Source organism: Notechis scutatus, chromosome 1 (genome assembly GCF_049901735.1).
Source record: "Notechis scutatus isolate UNSWTSFEM ecotype Mainland chromosome 1, rNotScu1.2, whole genome shotgun sequence".
NCBI lineage: Eukaryota > Metazoa > Chordata > Lepidosauria > Squamata > Elapidae > Notechis > Notechis scutatus.
The window spans coordinates 172,684,531-172,703,382 of record NC_142009.1 but is presented as its reverse complement, the minus strand read 5'-3'; the positions used below and the strand labels follow the sequence as shown (position 1 = coordinate 172,703,382).

Genomic DNA, 18,852 nt, shown 5'->3' with positions numbered 1-18,852 from the left:
ATTTTCTGGGGTCTCTGGGTTGTCTCTGGAATTTTCCAAAAACTTCATAAGTCTATAAATTCAATCTTATATCAAAATCTTCAAAATTACTTCATAACATTTCCAACTTTGGGAGTAAGTTGTTCCTTCCTTCTGTCAGCAGCTGGTGCCTCGTTCCAATTTTGACCAGTTTTCTCTGATTTTAAAAATAGCAATCCAAAATAGTAAGATATTAGTTTTTTAACTTATATGATTCCAGCATTTTAAAATGTCTTTTCAATACAGTAATTTTCCAATTTTCCATATTTTCCAAACATTTGCCTTCAATTTTTTCAATTTTAATTTTTTTCTCTCCAAATGCTTGTACTGCCGCTTTAAAATTAACAGTAAGTTCCTTTTTAGATAGGCTTTTGGGGTTAAGTTTTAGATAAAGAAGATTCTTCTCATCCTGCTCCAGACACCATTTACTATCTCCACTCCTGCACAGCGCTTGGATGGTCACGGCTGTCCCAACTTTTTGGTGGCCATTTTGATCAGCCCCTTGTCTCTGTCGTGGCATAGAGGGAAAAAGCTCAGGATTTCCACAGGAGAGTTGTGTTCTCTCCCAGGACCTCACGCCCCTCCTTGGCTTCACCACCCCTCCAGGGTGGTTTTCGGTTCCTCCAGAGCCCACAAACAGTGAGAAGCCAGCACAGGAACAGAGAACTCTGTTCTTTGCTTCTGGTCCCATCGCGACATCAGCCAGAAGTTCCCCAATTTATAAACCAACTGGTAAAACCAGTTTTGGCAAAGAATTAGTTTCATCATTTAACAATTTCTTTTTATAAAAAGTTGAAAGGAGGACCATCTGGCTGCATAATTATAAATATACTGTTTTTACCATTAACAACTGGATGATTTGGGTTTCATGTGTTGCACCGACAATGTACATTCACTGATATGTTTACCCCCTAACAGCCCAATATTCAAAGCACTTTTCTAAATCTACTCTTGATAGTCAAAAATAAATGTCCAAACTTGAATAGCACCCTTCACCTGAAAGTTCTGGACCATTTATGCAAGTTCTATATCTCCCATTACCTAACCAATTAATACTGAATAGTGTCAGCTATAATCAGCACAATGGGAGAGCATTATATTAAAATATGATTTGAGCAATAAAAATACACTTATTTTATAAAAGTTTTACATATGTCATATGACATATCACAACTTTGTTCCCCTTCGCTAAACCAGGGGTGGGCATGGCCAGCATGTGATGCATCAGGCCCATGGGCAGCAAGTTTGACACCACTGATATAGATTATCATATTATTGTTTTTCTAAACTGCAAAATGCAATATTATTAGGAATAATGAGAAGTATGAGACGTAACGATTTTTTGTTTGGGAGATTAATGGTTGGATGGATGGACAGATAGAATGTCTACATGTTTTTGAAATTCTTAACATGCAGAAGTTTATATAGAATATATTTAAGGAAATAAGAAAAAAAGAAAAATAAGTTAAAATTGCCCAACTTCTTGTGACATGAAGACTACAGAACGTTGAACTCCATTTAGGATTTTAAATGTCAAAACTGGGAGGCAGAGAAGTAGAAGAACTGGGGTGCATAACAATCAAATCACTTCTTTGTAATAATAAGGCAAAATTTGAGGTGTCTTAGTTTATCTATTGATCTTTCAAAGGTGCTTTTCAGGACAGGGTAAAAGATAGAAATGGTAGCAGTTCACTTCCTAGAGGTCTCTCAAACCATGCCCAAACCATCCTAATAAAAACAGACGATTTTGAGATTTAAAGATCTTTTCAATTTGAATAAAAAACCAAAAAATATCTGAGCATTTTACTAACAAATATAAGTACAATTTTTCAATTCTGGAGGTTTAAATAGAAAATTGAAGGACTATTAATGTGTTGGAATTTTTCTTTCACTGAGGGCCAAGTAAGCAGCTTTTATTTTTATGAGATTTTCATAAATTATTTAACAGGTGAAATCAATCATAAAAATGTTTTTCTACGAGCTCTGTCCTACATTTTATATAACTGGTGCAAATCAACATTAGATTTGTAAATGTATTATAGCAGGGCAATAGAAATACTTTATATTATAACAACAATATGACTGAAATAACATTCAACAATGTCAAATCCCATTTTATTTCTTAAAAACTATGTAAGAGGGAAAGAGACCTAATATGATTTCAGTAAATTGCTAGTTTTAATCATTTCATATTTCTCCACAATGCAAACACAAACATTCCCTAAACTACAGTATAATAACAAACTACTTCTGAAAAAATTAAAGATTCATCACTTTTAACACAGTCAGTATTACATTATCTCTAATCTATTTTTCAAAATAAAAATAATCCCAATGTAAAATATTGTTAATGGGTGTTGGTTTACCGGAACACCTGTTCTCCTTGTAGGCAAGACAGGTCAGGAATGGGTGTTGCTCCTATCCTAGCTGCTTGGACTGAGTCTGTCTAAAAGGCTTATTAGCCTAGCTCTGCCCACTCTGGGTAGCTCTTCCCAGCTTTCTGCGAAGACAACACGACAGACAGGACTGCCTCTGTGGAAAAACATTTTTTAAAAAAAAGACTGTTATCGGTTTCCCCCCTCCCATACGCCCCTGAAAGGATCAGTTCCCTTAGGGTGGGACTGACCTGTCTTGCCTACAAGGAGAACAGGTGTTCAGGTAAACCAACACCCATTCTCCCTTGTAAGGCTGCGACAGGTCAGGAATGGCACATACCAAAGCTGGGTTGTCCTCGGGAGGGTTAAGACTGGTCCTGGCTCTCATGGTCCAACACCACTTGTTGCAGGACCCTTCTGCCAAATGCCGCATCCACTAAAGCAAAGGTGTCCAGTCGGTAGTGGCAGATGAAAGGCTACAGGAATGTCCACGTGGCTGTTTTGTAGACCTCTTCCACCAATGCCTGCGTCGCCCAGGCCACAGTCGTCGCAGTATTGTGAGTAGAGTGCGCTGTAATACCTCTGGGTACCAGAAGGGACCAACTCAAGTATGCTCTGGCTATACATGACTTAATCCACCTGCTGACTGTGGAAGGAGTCACTTTCCCCCCCCAACGAGGAAGGTCGGAAGGAACAAAAAAAGGGATTCTGTCCTACGGAATTCAGAAGTTCATTTGATGTAAACTTTCAGAGTCCTGCACACAGCTAAGGTGTGCCAAGCCTTTTCCACATGATGGACTGGATGGGGACAAAAATCTGGAAGAAGCAGCTCGAGATCTGTGGAACAAGGTATTGACCTTGGGGATAAATGCCGGGTCCAAACATAAAGCCACCTGATGAGGGTGAAAAACAGAGAGATCAGGGTGAACTGAGAAGGAGACCAACTCCAAAACTCTTCTGGCAGATGTGACCGCTACCAAGAAGGCCACTTTCAGGGTAAGAAGGTGCAGACTAGCCTGGCGAAGAGGCTCAAATGGAGTCTTCATAAGGGACTGCAAAACCCTGGGCCGATCCCACATTGGGTACCTGTTAACCACCAGAGGGCAAAGATTGGCCACTCCTCTGAGAAACCTATGGACTGTAGGATGTTGAGATAAGGACTGTAGGATGTTGAGATAAGGACTCTGTTTTGCCACAAGCCAACACCGAAGATATAGTCACCATTGGCCGGCAAAGGGCATTGGGAGACAGGCCTCTATCCAGCCTGTAAAAATTCCAATACGCTAGCCACCGAGGCCTCTAAAGGTTGAATGTTAGCTTTGGAGCACCAACTGGAAAAAGCTTGCCATGTAGCATCATAAATATGGATGGTCGAGGGTCTCCTGGAGGCCTGAATAGTCCTGATAACCTTGTTGGAGAGATAAACACGTTTTAGGATGCCCCACTCAATCACCAAACTGTCAGATGTAGCCACTGGGGCTCCGGATGACTCAGGGATCCCTGGAGGAGACATCCTCTTCAGGAATCCACCAAGGTTGAGAGACCGATTAAATCCGCAAACCAGGGGTGCTGCGGCCAATAGGGAGCCACTAACACCACTTCCACTTTCTATCTCAAAATCTTTTGAATCACCGCTGCCAGCGAAGGCAAAGGAGGGAAAGCATACATCAAAGTTGGAGGCCACGTATAACATAAGGCGTTGGCCTCTTCCGCCCCAGGGGAAGCAAATCTGGTTAAGAACCTGGGCAACTGGGCATTGAACGGAGTGGCAACCCAAACCTCTGAGTAATCGGAGTAAAGAGCAAAGGATGCAGGCTCCATTCTGAGTGGTCTATAGTAGCTTGACTGAGCCAATCTGCCTGCACATTATCCAAGCCAGCTCAGATGGATAGAAGGTGCCGCTGTGCCCATCTGTCCAAAGCCTCCACTTCTGTCATAAGGGATTTGGACCTGGTGCCCCCCTGTCGATTAATGTGGGCTTTAGTGGCCACATTGTCAGTCATGATAAGAACATGCTCCCCAGAGACAAGATGAGAAAATTTTCGAAGAGCTAAACAAACCGCCCTTAGCTCCAACCAATTAATGTTATGACCTTGTTCCTCCACAGACTATAAACCTTGAGCCATGTGAGACTCCAGATGAGCACCCCAATCTGACAATGAGGCATCAGTTGTGAGGATGAGTCTGTCCTCCACCTTAAAGGACTGGCCCTTAGAAATGGCACTGGAAAGCCACCAGTGAAAGAAAAGCAAAACTTGCTTGGGTAACTTCACCTTCATTAAGGAATGACTCTTACCAGACTTCTGGTGAGGCAATAAAAACCATTGAAGGGCCCTGGTGTGGAGCCTGGCCCAGGGAAAAATGCCAATACAAGAAATCATCTTACCCAAAAGCTGGGAGAGATGAGCTGAAGGAATAGAACCCATACTATGGAAATTCCTGGCCAAGCCCTGCAGGCTGTCCCTCCTTTCCTGAGAAAGGAAAACCTGACACCCTTCTGTCAATTATGGCCCCCAAATGAAAAAGATGAGTTGATGGAGTAAATTGGCTCTTTTTAATATTGATAGAGAAACCAAGATCCTGCAGCACTGAGATAGTGGTCTGCAAATCTCTTTGAGCCCTTTGAAATGAAGAAGACAGAATCAAAATGTCATCTATATAACAAAGCAGACGCACTGGAAAGGAACGAAGATGTGCTGCTAAGGGAGCCAAAACTTTGGTGAAAACTCTAGGGGCAGAGGACAAACCAAAGGGAAGAATTCTATATTGATAGTGCTGTCCCTGATAACAAAACCTTAAGAACTTCCTATGGGAAAGACAAATGGGAATGTGTAAGTAACCTTCCGTCAAATCAATAGATGTGAGGACGTCCGTCCCCCCCGCAGAATGGTCTGGAGGGAATGCATTTTAAAACGCCTGTAAACAATAAACTTATTGAGTCGTTTCAGGTCAAGAATTGTTCTCCACCCCTCCCCAAGGGTTTGGTGATAACGAATATTCTGGAGTAAAACCCCGTTCCCCATTGGTCCAGAGGGACTTCTTAGATGGCCTTGAGATCCAGCAGATGCTGGATATCTGACTCCGTGAGCCGCCTTCTACCTGAATCCCTAGAAACGGGACAGGAGATGAAAAACCTCAGAGGAGTGGAGTAGAACTCAAATGAAAGACCTGATCTCACAACGCTTAACACCCAGGCATCAGAAGTTATCTCTCCCCATTTGTTGCCAAACCATGCTAAATGACCACCAATGGGAAAGGAATGGACAATGGTAGCATTGGTGATGGTATGGGCGACTTCCTCCTCGTCGAAAGGGCCGATTGGCCTGCCTGCCCTTGCTGGTAAGAGGCCTTGGCTGGGCGCTGGAGCTGGATTCACTTCTAAACGAAGGGCGCTTGTAGTACGGAGCAGGCCGATGTTCTGGTTTCTTGAACAGGAATGGAAGCACTTTCCTCTTATCTTTGGTTTCGACCAGGAACGGTTCCAAGGCTTCCCCAAAGAGCTTGTCTCCTTGAACTGGAGTAGAGGCCAGCTTCCACTTTCTTCTTCCATCAGCCTGCCAATTGCACAACCAGCATAGGTGCCTGGCCACCACCGAAGAAGCGATAGCTTTGGTGGCAAATCTCGCCCCATGCAGGGTGACATCAGTCATGAACTCAGTTGCAGCCACGATCTTATTTAGGTCCTGATGGGCCTGAATATCTGTAGTTGGGATCCTGTCCTGCAACTGTTTCAGCCATTTCAGCGACGTTCTGGTGAAAAACGAAGCTGCAGTAGAAGCTTTGACTGCCCAGGCAGCCGCCTGGTGAGACCTCTGGAGCAATTGCTCGATCCGCTTTTCCTCCGCCTTGAGGACATCATCTGGATCAGAAAGGGCTGAAGAGGTGGAGGCCAAAGTCGCCACTGGCACATCAACCGAGGGCACCTGAATGGTCTTGGTGAGCTCAGGGCCCACATTGAAGAACCTGCGATCTGAAGACAGGGGATTGGGCCCTGAGGCTGGTGACTCCACTGTTTCCAAACCACCTTCAGAAAGAGCCTGGGAGAAGGTACCTTCCTCCTTCCTCACCTCCAATTCGTCGAAGAGGATATCTGACTCCACTGGAGGCTGGGTAGCTGCTTCATCATCATCTGCAGCCTTCAGGTTGGCCGTGGTTCTCACCTTGTACAGCAAGGGGAAGAATAAGGCATGCTTAAAAAAACATCCAGTGAACACAGGAATCTCATGGGAAGACCCTTCAACTTCTGACATATCAGATTCCCTCTTGTCAGGTTCACTAACCTCGGAAGATTCATCAGCGACAGCAGGAGTGAGGGCCGAAGCTGAAACAGAAACTGGTTTCTGAACCGGGGAACCTCTTTCTGAAAAAAGAGACTCTTGAACCCGGGACTGTCTCTCTGAAACATCAGAAGCCACCGAAGAGTGACGGGCAAATCTCTGCATACCTTCAGAGATACCCTTCCTGATGGCCTTTGTCAATCAAGAGCTGCAGGTTGACTGGGACAGCTGGATCAGAAGGTTCTGCAGATCTAACTCCTGCTGCAGTAGGGGTAAGGGAGGGATCCACCCTAGGCCTACTGCCTGCACACTCCTGCCAAGGTACAGTTCTGAATCCACCCTGGTGATCATCTAGATGACTCTCCACCTCCGAGGGGAGGCCTCTCTTCCGGCTGCATCTGGGGACTAAGCCTGGGTAATGGCTCTTGAGGAAGGACCAGGTTCCTCTTGAAGATCCACCTCACTGAGATGCAAAGCAGGAAAAGATTCCCTTTCTGGAGATCTGGAAATAGAGGCCCTTTGTACCTTGGCAATGTGCTTCTCTATGGCCTGATGGCGCCTGGAAGCATCTTCCTCCACTGCCTTAGAGGCCTTCTTTGCAGGCTGCTTTTCTTTGTTACTTGAAGCAAGAGGAGCTGCCTTTGAGCTTTGGAAGCTCCAGATGCCCTGGTGTCCCTAGGGGCTACAGCCATCTTGAAAGCAGAAAAGACTCCTGGCAAGGCGCAGAGTAGTTGAAGAAGAAGCAGGCTGGCCTCTTCAAAATGGCCGCTTCAGGCCCAGGAAGCTTTTCAAAATGGCCATCGGCCACGAGGAGTTCTCAAAATAACCACTTCTGGCCACAAGACCGCCTGCTTCACCAGGGAACCCTGCGGAGGGATCCCTGGCCTTTCACTGCTCCTGGGAGGTTGGAGCAGCCGCTGAGAAGTCCGCTTCACAAAGCGTGGCTTCCCTCTTCGCTGCAGAGGCTCCGAAACGCCCCCAAAGCTCCAAGAAGAGGCCTCCACCCTCGAAAATGGCTATGCTTCACTGGAGGACCTCAATCGTCCCCGCGGCCCTCTGCAAGCTGCTTCGGACCGCTGGAGCAGTCCTCAGCTGTTGTGCGGCTCCGAGCCCCAGCTGGGAAGCAGAGCTGCAAAATTCAAAAGGCGAGCCTTTTCGAGGCTTTTTTTCTGTAGGTAGTTTGTTTTAGAATTCTCTCCTGCAAGGCTGCCTTTGGGGGGAAAAAAACCAAAGGCAGGGGAGGCAGTGCTATGCGTCCTTCCTAGCTGTAGGACTGAGCAAAAGCTGGGAGGCGCTACCCAGAGTGGGTAGAGCTAAGCTAATAGGCCTTTTAGACAGATTCAGTCCAACCAGCTAGGATAGGAGTAACACCCATTCCTCACCTGTCACAGCCTTACAAGGGAGAATATAATATTCACCAAAGATGGCAAAACCTTTTTCTTAGAAAGAGCTCCTCTCTGAATAAACAATACTAGCTCCTTTAAAACCTGTATTAGAATCTAGAAAATGGAAACAATGTTTACATCTTTAACTGTAATTCATTATATTATCTGACTTGGTAATGATGAAAATAAAGTCTTCCACAAATCACTGGCCATATGCCAGACACAAATATATATTTAAATCAGGAAGCCGGAAAAGACAGATTTCGTACAGAGAATAACTCTCAAAAAAGCCATAATGTGGGTTTGAGGTGAAAATTTGCCTAGTTCAGGTTGTATTAGCAACGGTTTCTTCTATACTACACATAATCTTACCCAAAGGGCCAAGAAGAAAAGTTTAGAACTCTGTAGTTATACATAAAAATTTGTTATTAAGAATACTAACATAATTTGCACGTCTAAAAATTACAGTTAAAATAAAAATATCCTGCCACTGATCAAGTGCTTAAACACTGTGCTGATCAGTTGGCTGGAGTCTTTACCATGATCTTCAATTGGTTTTTATCCCAGTCCACTATTCCATCTTCTTTGAAGGCTTCCACCATTGTTCCACTGCCAAAGAAGTTCCCTATCAATAACCTCAATAATTATAGACCAGGGGCACTCACTCCTATCATGAAGTGCTTTGAAAAATTGGTCTGCCCGCACATCATTTCTGGTCTTCAGCACACATTTGATAAAACACCAGTTTGCATACAGAAGAAATAGATCTACAGAGGACGCTATAGCTATCACTCTTCACACTGCTCTGATTCATCTAGAACAGCAGGGGGGCTATGTGAGGATACTTTTTGTAGATTTTAGTTCTGCATTTAACACAATTCTTCCACATAGACTAGTGTCTAAACTTCTCGACCTTGGACTTTCTTATTCAATCTGCCTTTGGATTATGGATTTCCTTTCTGGCCGATCACAGAGGGTCAGATTAAATAATCATACCTCTTCAGCCCTTATTCTTAACACTGGTACACCACAGGGTTGCGGGTTGAGTCCCTTACTCTATACTCTTTATGTGCATGACTGAATTCCCACTCACGCTAGTAATACTATTACTAAATTTGCAGATGATACAACAGTGGTGGGACTCATCTCCGGGGGGATGAGTCTGCCTATCGAGATGAGGTGGACCGGTTGCTTTCGTGGTGTGGAGACAATAACTTGGTCCGCAACACCAATAAGACCAAGGAGCTTATAGTGGACTATAGAAGGAACAGATGGGACATCCAGCCCTTGCTTATCAATGGAGACTGAGTGAAGCAAGTGGCCAGTTTTAAGTTTTTGGGTGTTAGCATAAAAGAGGACCTGACCTGGGGTGCTCACATTGCAGCACTGGTCAAAAGGGCCCAGCAAAGATTGTACTACCTGAGACTTCAGAAAAATTAATTCTATGTTATTAACCCATGCTTTTCTGCCAAATATTCTCTATTTAAAGAACTTCTTGGGACACATTCACATGGCATAAGCATAAATTGTAACATCCCTTATTGTACCAACTAGCTGCTCCTATTACTTCATAAGCTTCTCAACAGCTACCAATGGCTCATTCAACCCTTTATCATGTCATATGCACTGCTGCTTTCACTAACTGAAAATCAAACCTAAAATATCCTACAGCTTCATTTAGCTTATTTCCTTTATTTGGTAGCACATGGCATGATAAGCTTTAAACAAGCCAGTGGCAGCCACAGGAGAATCTTTCCAGAAAGCTGGGAGTAATCAGCAATTTTAATCCGAAATTTCTTCAACTAACCTTAGCTTACGCTTGTATCTCCTTTCACAGAATAGCTTAAGAAAAATAATTAATAGTCCAGAATTGATGAAGATAGTTTAAACTTTTTCAACTTGAATCCTGATGATTACATAATATACACAACACACCTTAGATTTCACTATGACTTCAACAGTTTCCATCCTGGAAATTCAGAATTCAACATCCTTAGGATTAAAATGAAAATTTCTTTGATAAAATGTAAAGTAATTAAATCAATATTGAACATTTTAAAATCTTCATGTTTAAATTCATATTGTCAAAAAATGTTAAAACTAATAATAGACAATATTTTGTGAAATATTCAAGAATTTACATAATCAATTTCAGAAGCTAATTGTAGTACTATTAAATGAGGTAATTCTTGTCCATATATTTTTTAAATATTTTCTTAAATAATCTGGCTTTGCGACATATCTCTATTTATCTATAAGAAAATCCACACGTATGGGTTGAATATGCCTTTCTGAGTCATCAATCTTTGCCATGCCTCTTCCTGTCAGGCCAGGAAGTCCCAGGCCCCAGTCACGACGAAGGCGCAGGCATCTTCTTTGTGGTGTTGGCTCTGCCTCCCACCTGGACACTGGACCAGACAGTTGCCAGGGTGGGAGTGGATTCTATCAAGGCATGCTGAGAAACTGCATTCAGGTAAGCCAACAGCTATACCAGCATGCCTTCGGGAGAATCCACACATATGGGACATACCAAAGCTGGCAGTCCCTATGGGAGGGAAGAAGTCTGGTCCTGTGAACCCCCATCTGTATGTACTCATTGTAGCACTCTTCTGTCGAAGGCCACCTCTGCCGAGGCATATGTGTCCAGTTTGTAGTGCCTTATGAAAGGAGATGGGGAGGACCACGTCGCCATCTTGCAGATGTCCTCAAGTGAGGTTTGCGTCACCCAGGCAGCTGTGGTAACTACACTTCTTGTTGAATGGGCGGTTAGTCATCTGGGTATGGGAACAGCCTGAGTCTCATAGGCCTTGGTTATAAAAGCCCTGATTCAACAGCCTATGGTCGATGATGAGACTTTGTGTCAGTTTGTGCTCCATTCAAAATCCAAGAAAGAAATACTTAGACTCCATATATTAGAGAAAAGAATTCTTTTACTGAAAAATGAAGTGGTAGCATCAAGTAGGATTCTGAATCTGAGAATTTAGGCGCGCAGATCACATATACAAAGTGATGAAGTTGTTCCCATCCCCCATAGTTCAAAAGATTCTTCCAATTAAAAGTTCTGAGTATGATCATGTGGACATCTTCAGGTGGTGATGAGGTCTCTGTCCATTGACCTTGGCATATTTTGATAAAGGTTTGCAGCTGCGCAGAGAAAAGAAAGCTAAGCGAGAAATAGAAACCTAAAAGCAGGAATTTATACTCCCCCCCCCACTCCTCATTTACACAGCACAAGAATGTAACACCTCCAGCTCTCTTCCCAGACAATATCTCCCCTCCTCCCCCGTTACTTATGGCAGCCAAAAATGCAAGGCAGTAGGAAAGATGCAAAGCAGATCTTGAAGGCTGACATTCGGCCCTCCTAGAAAAAAGACGTTAGTCCTGCAAGAGAGAACAACATAAAAGATACTGATTAATAACCAAATACATTTCTAGGGTTTATCAGGATACTTTGTGCGAAAGTCTTTGATCAGCCATGTTAGGGATAACATTGTTTACCCTAACTGGTTTGGGTAAAAATAATAAATATGGTATCATGATTTGTTAGTTAAAGTGTGTGTAACTTTAACAGCAAGAATGTAATTAAGAGTGTGGTTGTAAAAGCACTATATATGAAGCGAGGCAAATGCAGCTCTCTCTCTCTCTCTGGCTTACTGATCCCTAATTACTGGATGGATTGATGACTACGTTCTTGTAGGAGTGTTGATTTTTCTCAACGGAGAGAAGATAAGATTGGACTGATTTATTGTAAGTGTACTGACATTGGCTATTCAACACGGACTTTGCAAATAGAGTATCCCTGACAAGACTTGACTGAAATTGATATATGACTAATGGACCGTTTGTTTGACTATGCTATAATTCTTAAATGGAATAAACTATATTTTTGATAGCACAAGCGTATCTGTATTTTTACTGCGTGTTAACTAGAAAACTTATCTCACACATTTACCTGTCTTCCTATCTGACTTCGCTGCACGTTCTGTTTAGTTTGTTTTCCTTAACACCCATTGGGGAATCCAGGCTTAACAAGCCTAGGGGCTCTAACATCCTTCTCATTAACCCACTCAGCTTGGGAAGATGGGAAATGTTTCCAAGCTACGAGGTATTGGACGCGACCCCTCCATTTTCGAGAGTCCAAAATTTCTTTAACTTCAAAATGTTGTTCACCTTCAATCAGCAAGGGTATAGGAGGATCAGTCTGGGTTGGTCTCAGACCAGAAGTGTGTTCAGGTTTCAACAAGCTAACATGGAAAACCAGATGAATTTGTCGAAGTTTTTGGTAATGACAATTGGACTGTCACAGGATTTACAATCCGTTCAATCGTGAAAGGACCTACATATTTAGGACCGAGTTTCTTCGACTTTTGAGTGGTTTGTAAGTATTTGGTGGACGGGAAAACTTTGTCACCCACTTGATAGGACTTCTGTGGAGTTCTCTTTTTATCTACAAACTTCTTATGAGATTGATGTGCGTCATCTAATGCTTTACGGGCAACTGGCCAGTTAAGTTGGAGTTGAGATATCCATTCGTCTAGCGACTGGATGTTAGGTCTTTCACGAGGAAGCTCGGGTATGGGTACAAAGTCTTGTCCTGACGCCACTTTAAAGGGGGTGAACCCAGTACTACTATGAACAGAATTGTTGTATGCCACTTCGGCAAATGGCAATAAGTCAGCCCAATTATCCTGTTGATTTTATGTAACATCTGAGGTATTGTTCTAACACTGTTAGTTCTCTCACAGGCCCCATTGGTTTGGGGATGATGGGCGGAGCTTAAGCCCTGGGCAGAGCCTATTAACTTCAGGAACTCCCTCCAAAAGTTTGAGGTGAATTGAACCCCTCGGTCAGAAATTATACGTTCAGGAACACCATGCAGTCTATAAATATGTAGTATAAACAGTTTAGCTAATGACTTTGCAGAGGGGATCTTAGAGCAAGGTATGAAATGCGCTTGTTTGGAAAACAAATCGGTCACTACCCAAATAACCGTGTTTCCGGTGCTCTCAGGTAACTCTACTATAAAGTCCATAGAGATTTCCTTCCATGGAGCCGTTGGCCTAGCAACATTTTGTAACAGCCCTGCTGCCTTACCAGGTGGCCTTTTTGCTGAGGCGCAAACTGAACAGCTAGACACATAAGCTTCAATGTCCTTCTTCAACGTAGGCCACCAGAATTGTCGCTTAACGAGGTGTAACGTTTTCACGAATCCAAAGTGACCAGCCGCTTTAGAGTCATGGGCTTGTTGCAATATTTGGCTTCTCAATGTCTCTGGTACATACAACTTTGCTCCCATCCAGACCAAACCATCTCTAATTGTACAGTTATTCGAATGAGCCAGGAACCATTCATCCAATTTTAGGGCCTCCTTTAATTGCGCCGTCAAATCACTCGATAAATCCACTTGTTTCTTCTTCTGCGCTCTAGTGACCACCGAGGCGGCTAGCTGTTTGGTTGAAACAATCGGCCGTATCACTTCCTGACGAACACTGTTATATTGAGGCAGTCTAGATAAAGCATCCGCCATAAAATTCCTCCCCCCCGGGATGTACTTCAGTGAAAAGTTGAAACGCTTAAAATACTGGGCCCACCTAACTTGTTTAGGAGACAGTTTTCGAGGCGTTTTTAAGGCCTCCAAATTCTTATGGTCAGTCCATACCTCAAACGGGTGTTTTGCTCCTTCCAAGAAATGTCTCTATGTTAATAGCACCCAGCGAACTGCAAAAGCTTCCTTTTCCCAGACAGCCCACCTCCTTTCGGTTTCAGTTAGTTTACGGGAGGTGTAGGCTCAGGGTTGTAGGGTTTCCTTCTCATTGATTTGAAGTAAGACCGCTCCAACAGCCACATCACTCGCATCGGCTTGGATCATGAAAGGGGCATCCATGTCCGGGTGCTTTAGCACTGGTTCTGCAACGAACAGTCGCTTCAGCTTTTCAAAGGCGACTTGGCATTCCATGGACCACTCCAGCGGCTTGCTAGGCTTTGGTTTCGCCTCCCCCTTAGTTTCTAAGAGATTGGTGATAGGCATTGCTATCTTAGCAAAAGACGGGATGAATTGCTGGTAAAAGTTGGCAAATCCCAAGAAGCTTTGAAGTTGTTTTCGGGTACGAGGTGGGGCCCATTCCAACACAGCCCGCACCTTCCCTGGATCCATTTCAATGCCCTCGTGTGAAATGCGATACCCCAAATAGTTGATTTTCTCTTGATGGAACTCACATTTGGCCAGGTTAGCATACAGTTTAGCGGCTCGCAGCTTCTGTAGCACTGAACGCATCAGTTTCACATGTTCATCCCAAGTTTCCGTGTAAATAAGGATGTCATCAAGGTAAACCAAAAACCCCTTGTATAAATGTTCGTATAGCACCTGATTGATCATCTGCATGAATACGGCTGGAGCCCCCTGTAGGCCAAAGGGAAGAACATTGAACTGGAAAAAACCCATCGGGCAGTTAAAAGCGGTTTTCCACTCATCTCCTTCTTTAATTCGGATTCGGTAATACGCTTCTCTCAAGTCCAATTTCGTGAAAATTTTCCCTTTAGCCAGGTGGGCTAGCATGTCCTTCATCAGGGGGAGGGGGTACACGTTTTCCACGGAAATTGCATTCAGGTTTCTATAGTTGACTACCAAACGCTTGGAGCCATCTTTCTTTTCACAGAACAGCACTGGGGCCGCCACCCGAGGTCTAGCAGGTTGGATGAAACCACGTTTCAAATTTTTATCGATAAACGATCTCAACTCTTCCAATTCCCGTGGTGTCATCGAATATAGCTTCGGTTTCGGGAGCGTCACCCCAGGCAAAATTTCAATACTACAATCTGTTGACCGATGAGGGGGAAGCTCATCCGAAGCCTTTTTGCTGAACACTTCTTTTAAGTCCCAATATTCTTTCGGAATTTTCTCCTCCTCCAAGTTCTCGGTACCTGTGGAGGCTAGCTCAACCGGATTCTGATGCTTCTGCTGGGATCGCCCCTCCCTTTCCGGTCGCTGATTGGTGCGTATGCGCAACGACCCTTTCCTCCAGTTCACATGGGGATTCCACTTGCGGAGCCAGGGCAATCCCAGTATTAACGGTTGCTCCATTCCAGGGGCCACAATAAAACACAAAGTCTCTTTATGCTCTCCCATGGTCATCTCTAGGGGTTCCATTATGAAGCATGCAGGGCAACCTCCCGCCACTGATCCATCCAATTGGCAAAAGGCTATGGGCGTTTCTAAAGTTCTCAGTCTGATGCCCATTTCCTCAACTACTTTCATGTTGATTACACATCTCATGCACCCAGAGTCTAGCAAGGCTAGCATCTCCCCTTCGGTCCCTGAAGTGGGTACCCTTAATTTTACTGGAATGGTCATAGGGCCCTTATTTGGACTTACCAGGAAGTCGTCTTCCGAGTCAGATTCACTCTCTTCAAGGAAGGTCGGAGGTCCCAGCTCCTCTCCTGCCGGAGGGGCGACCTCTACAACCTCCCCCGTCTTTAGCACGGTTTCGCGGGGCTTGGCTGGGGGGTTTTCAGGTTTCCTCCCTCCTCTCTGTGCCCCCTTTGGATCCAGCTTGACCCTGCAATCCGCAATCCGGTGGCCCTCCTTCCCACATCGAAAACAGGCAGTGGATTTGGGTCTTGCCATCACTCCTCCCTTCGGAGGCTTTGGAGCCTCTTGGAAGCGTGGGGGGGGGGACGGCTTGCTCCACCCAGAGCCCCCCCTGCGTCTGCTTCGGGTCAAATCTATTTCCACTTCTTCTGCCAGCAAGTACCACAGCTGCAGATCATTGGGGTCCCTTCTGGAAATACACATCTGGTATACGTCTTCATTTAGACCATCTTTGAAAGCTTCTATCAGGGCTCCCTGGGACCAGCCTCGGATATGGCACGCCAGCTGTCTAAACTCTTGGGTGTAGTCGGCCACTGACCTCCTCCCTTGATTCATGGTTTTCATCCTGATCCTGGCCTTTTGCTCCGCCAGTGGATCCTCAAATCTTGCCCGCAGCGCAGTCATGAATACGTTATAGTTCAGCAGTTGGGGGGAGTTATCATTATACAAAGTCACCATCCACTCTGCAGCTACATCTAACTTTGGCTGCTTCTGAGGTGAACTCTTCCCCGTATTCTTCCATATAGCTCCAAACTTGTGCTAGGAAGAAACCCAAGTCTTTGGGATTTCCCCCAAATTTCACTTCTAACGGAGGCAGCTTGGGAGCTCTGCGTCTTCTAGGGATCACACCTCCTGCTGGGGGCCCTGGGGCTGCAGCTGGTTGCTGCGCTGGCGCAGGCTGAATTATGGGGGTGGGGGCAGCTTGGCTGCTTCTGGCTGAACTTGCTCCCCCTTCCCCTTCATACCTTGATGCGGCGTGGGGTTGTCCAAATGCCTCATTAAGGAGATGCCTGGCTTGATCCAGTAATAATTCTCTCCTTTCCTTCTCTTGCCATGGCTCCTCTCTCCCACGCCTTTGGGTAATGGTGATTCCAGGAGCGGGGGGATCTTCGGGGTCTTTCCAGCCAACCCCCAACGACCATCTGGGTTTCTCAGCTGGAACATCTTCCAGGGTAAGGTCCGCTAGCAATTCAGCTGCTGGCACCTCCGGTATCAGCAAAGATTGCCCCCCCCCAGCTCCTGGATCCTCCTGATCACTAGCTGAAGATGACATGACATCAAACCCCCTCGGAAGAAAACTGGATATTTTCTCCGGATGGGCTGGTGATGAGATTCAGAATAATGTCAGTTTGTGCTCCATTCAAAATCCAAGAAAAAAATCCTTAGACTCCATATATTAGAGAAAAGAATTCTTTTACTGAAAAATGAAGTGGTAGCATCAAGTAGGATTCTGAATCTGAGAATTTAGGCGCGCAGATCACATATACAAAATGATGAAGTTGTTCCCACCCCCCATAGTTCAAAAGATTCTTCCAATTAAAAGTTCTGAATATGATCATGTGGACATCTTCAGGTGGTGATGAGGTCTCTGTCCATTGACCTTGGCATATTTTGATAAAGGTTTGCAGCTGCGCAGAGAAAAGAAAGCTAAGTGAGAAATAGAAACCTAAAAGCAGGAACTTATACTCCCTCCCACTCTTCATTTACACAGCACAAGAATCTAACACCTCCAGCTCTCTTCCCAGACAATATCTCCCCTCCTCCCCCCGTTACTTATGGCAGCCAAAAGATGCAAGGCAGTAGGAAAGATGCAAAGCAGTAGATCCTGAAGGCTGACACTTTGGTACCCATGGAAGACAGTTGAAATGAGACAAACAGGGCTTCAGTTTTGTGATACGTCAATGTTCTTTTGATATATCTGTGGAGCGCCCTCCTTACATCCAGTTTGTGCCATCTGTGCTCCATATCATGAGATGGAGTAGGGCAGAAGTTAGGTAGGATGATTTCCTGAGCCCTATGAAAGCAGGAGTTGAACTTAGAGATGAAGGAGGGATCCAGGTGCAGAACTACCCTGTTTGTGTGGAAGGTGCAGAGGTCTTCTCTGACAGAAAGAGCTGCCAACTCCAATATGCGCCTGGCCGAGGTGATGGCAAGGCAACTTTGATTGTTAGGTAGCACAGACTTATAGATTATAGAGGTTCAAATGGTGCTAGAGTGAGGGCCTGCAGGACTTTAGACAGGTCCCAGGAAGGTACCTGTGAATTACCAGTGGTTTGAGATTGACAGCTCCCTTGATGAAGATGCAGATGGTGGGCTAGGGAGTCCCGCTTTCCATAGTGCAGCACCGTGGACAGGGTGGCTACCTGTGCACGTATTGTACTAAGAGAGAAACCTTTGTTGAGTCCATCCTGCAAAAAGTCCAGGATCTGTGGTATAGAAGCCATAGTGGGATTTATGTATTTGTTGATACACCACTTACAGAACGCTTTCCATACATTCTGTTCGTGGAAGGTCTCCTGGAAGCTTGTATTGTCTTGATCACCTTTCTTGAAAAGTTATCCTTCCTCAAGGTCCTCCTCTCTAGTGCCAGGCGGCCAGTTGGAGCCACTGGGGCTCCAGGTGTTCCAAGACCCCCTGGCTGATACAGATCCTGTCCTGAGGAATCCTCCACGGACAGGACACTGACAGCTTACTAGGTCTGCATACAAGGACCTTCTGGCCAATGGGGAGCAATGAAAAGGATTTCTGCCTGTTCTAGTAGCACTTTCCATATTACCCCCGGGATGAGGGGAAGAGGAGGGAAGGAGTATATGGTAGGCCCTTGGGCCAGCGGCTGCAAAGAGCGTTGACCCCTTCTGCACCTGGCGTCAGGAAGTTGGCATATGTCGGAGTGGCAAGCAGGTCCAATACTGGCCTCCCAAATTTCTGAGACATTTCCCTGAAGAGATCCAGATGGAGACACCACTCGGAGTTGTCCACCCTGGTTTTACTCAGGTAATCTGCCTTTGCATTTGTTGTCCCCGATATGTGCTCCGCCTTGATGGACAATAGGTGAGCTTCTGCCCAGATTCCCAATTGTTCTGCTTTGGTCATGAGGGATCCGGAATGTGTCCCTCCTTGGCGATTGACATGTGCTTTGGCTACCACGTTGTTAATTAGGATCAATACCTTAGGGTTAAAGGTCAGGTCCAATTGCAGAACTACGCGATCATTATGGAAGATACAGAGGTCGTCTCTGACTAACAGCCACCAACTCCAATATCCTCCTGGCTGATGCAATCACCACCAGGAAAGTCACTTTATAGGATAGGTATTGTAGGGCGACAGTTCTCAAGGGCTCAAAGGGTGGAACTGTAAGTGCTTGAAGCACCTTGGAGAGATTCCATGTGGGGAATCTATGTACCACCTCCGGTCTTAAATTTGATGTT

At 45.0% G+C, this 18,852-nt stretch overlaps 1 protein-coding gene across 17 annotated transcripts in view; it reads right to left on the bottom strand.

Moving 5' to 3' along the window:
• The window catches only part of ABI2 (abl interactor 2), a 78,127-nt gene that overhangs the window by 50,474 nt on the left and 8,801 nt on the right, over positions 1-18,852 (bottom strand). The window contains exon 1 of one of the 17 annotated variants that reach the window (XM_087950105.1): positions 2,385-2,503. The exons of the other annotated variants lie outside the window; for them this stretch is intronic. The gene's annotated coding sequence lies outside the window, so the exon portion shown is untranslated. Of the gene's footprint in view, positions 1-2,384; positions 2,504-18,852 lie in introns of those variants that run through there. 17 annotated transcript variants of the gene reach the window in all.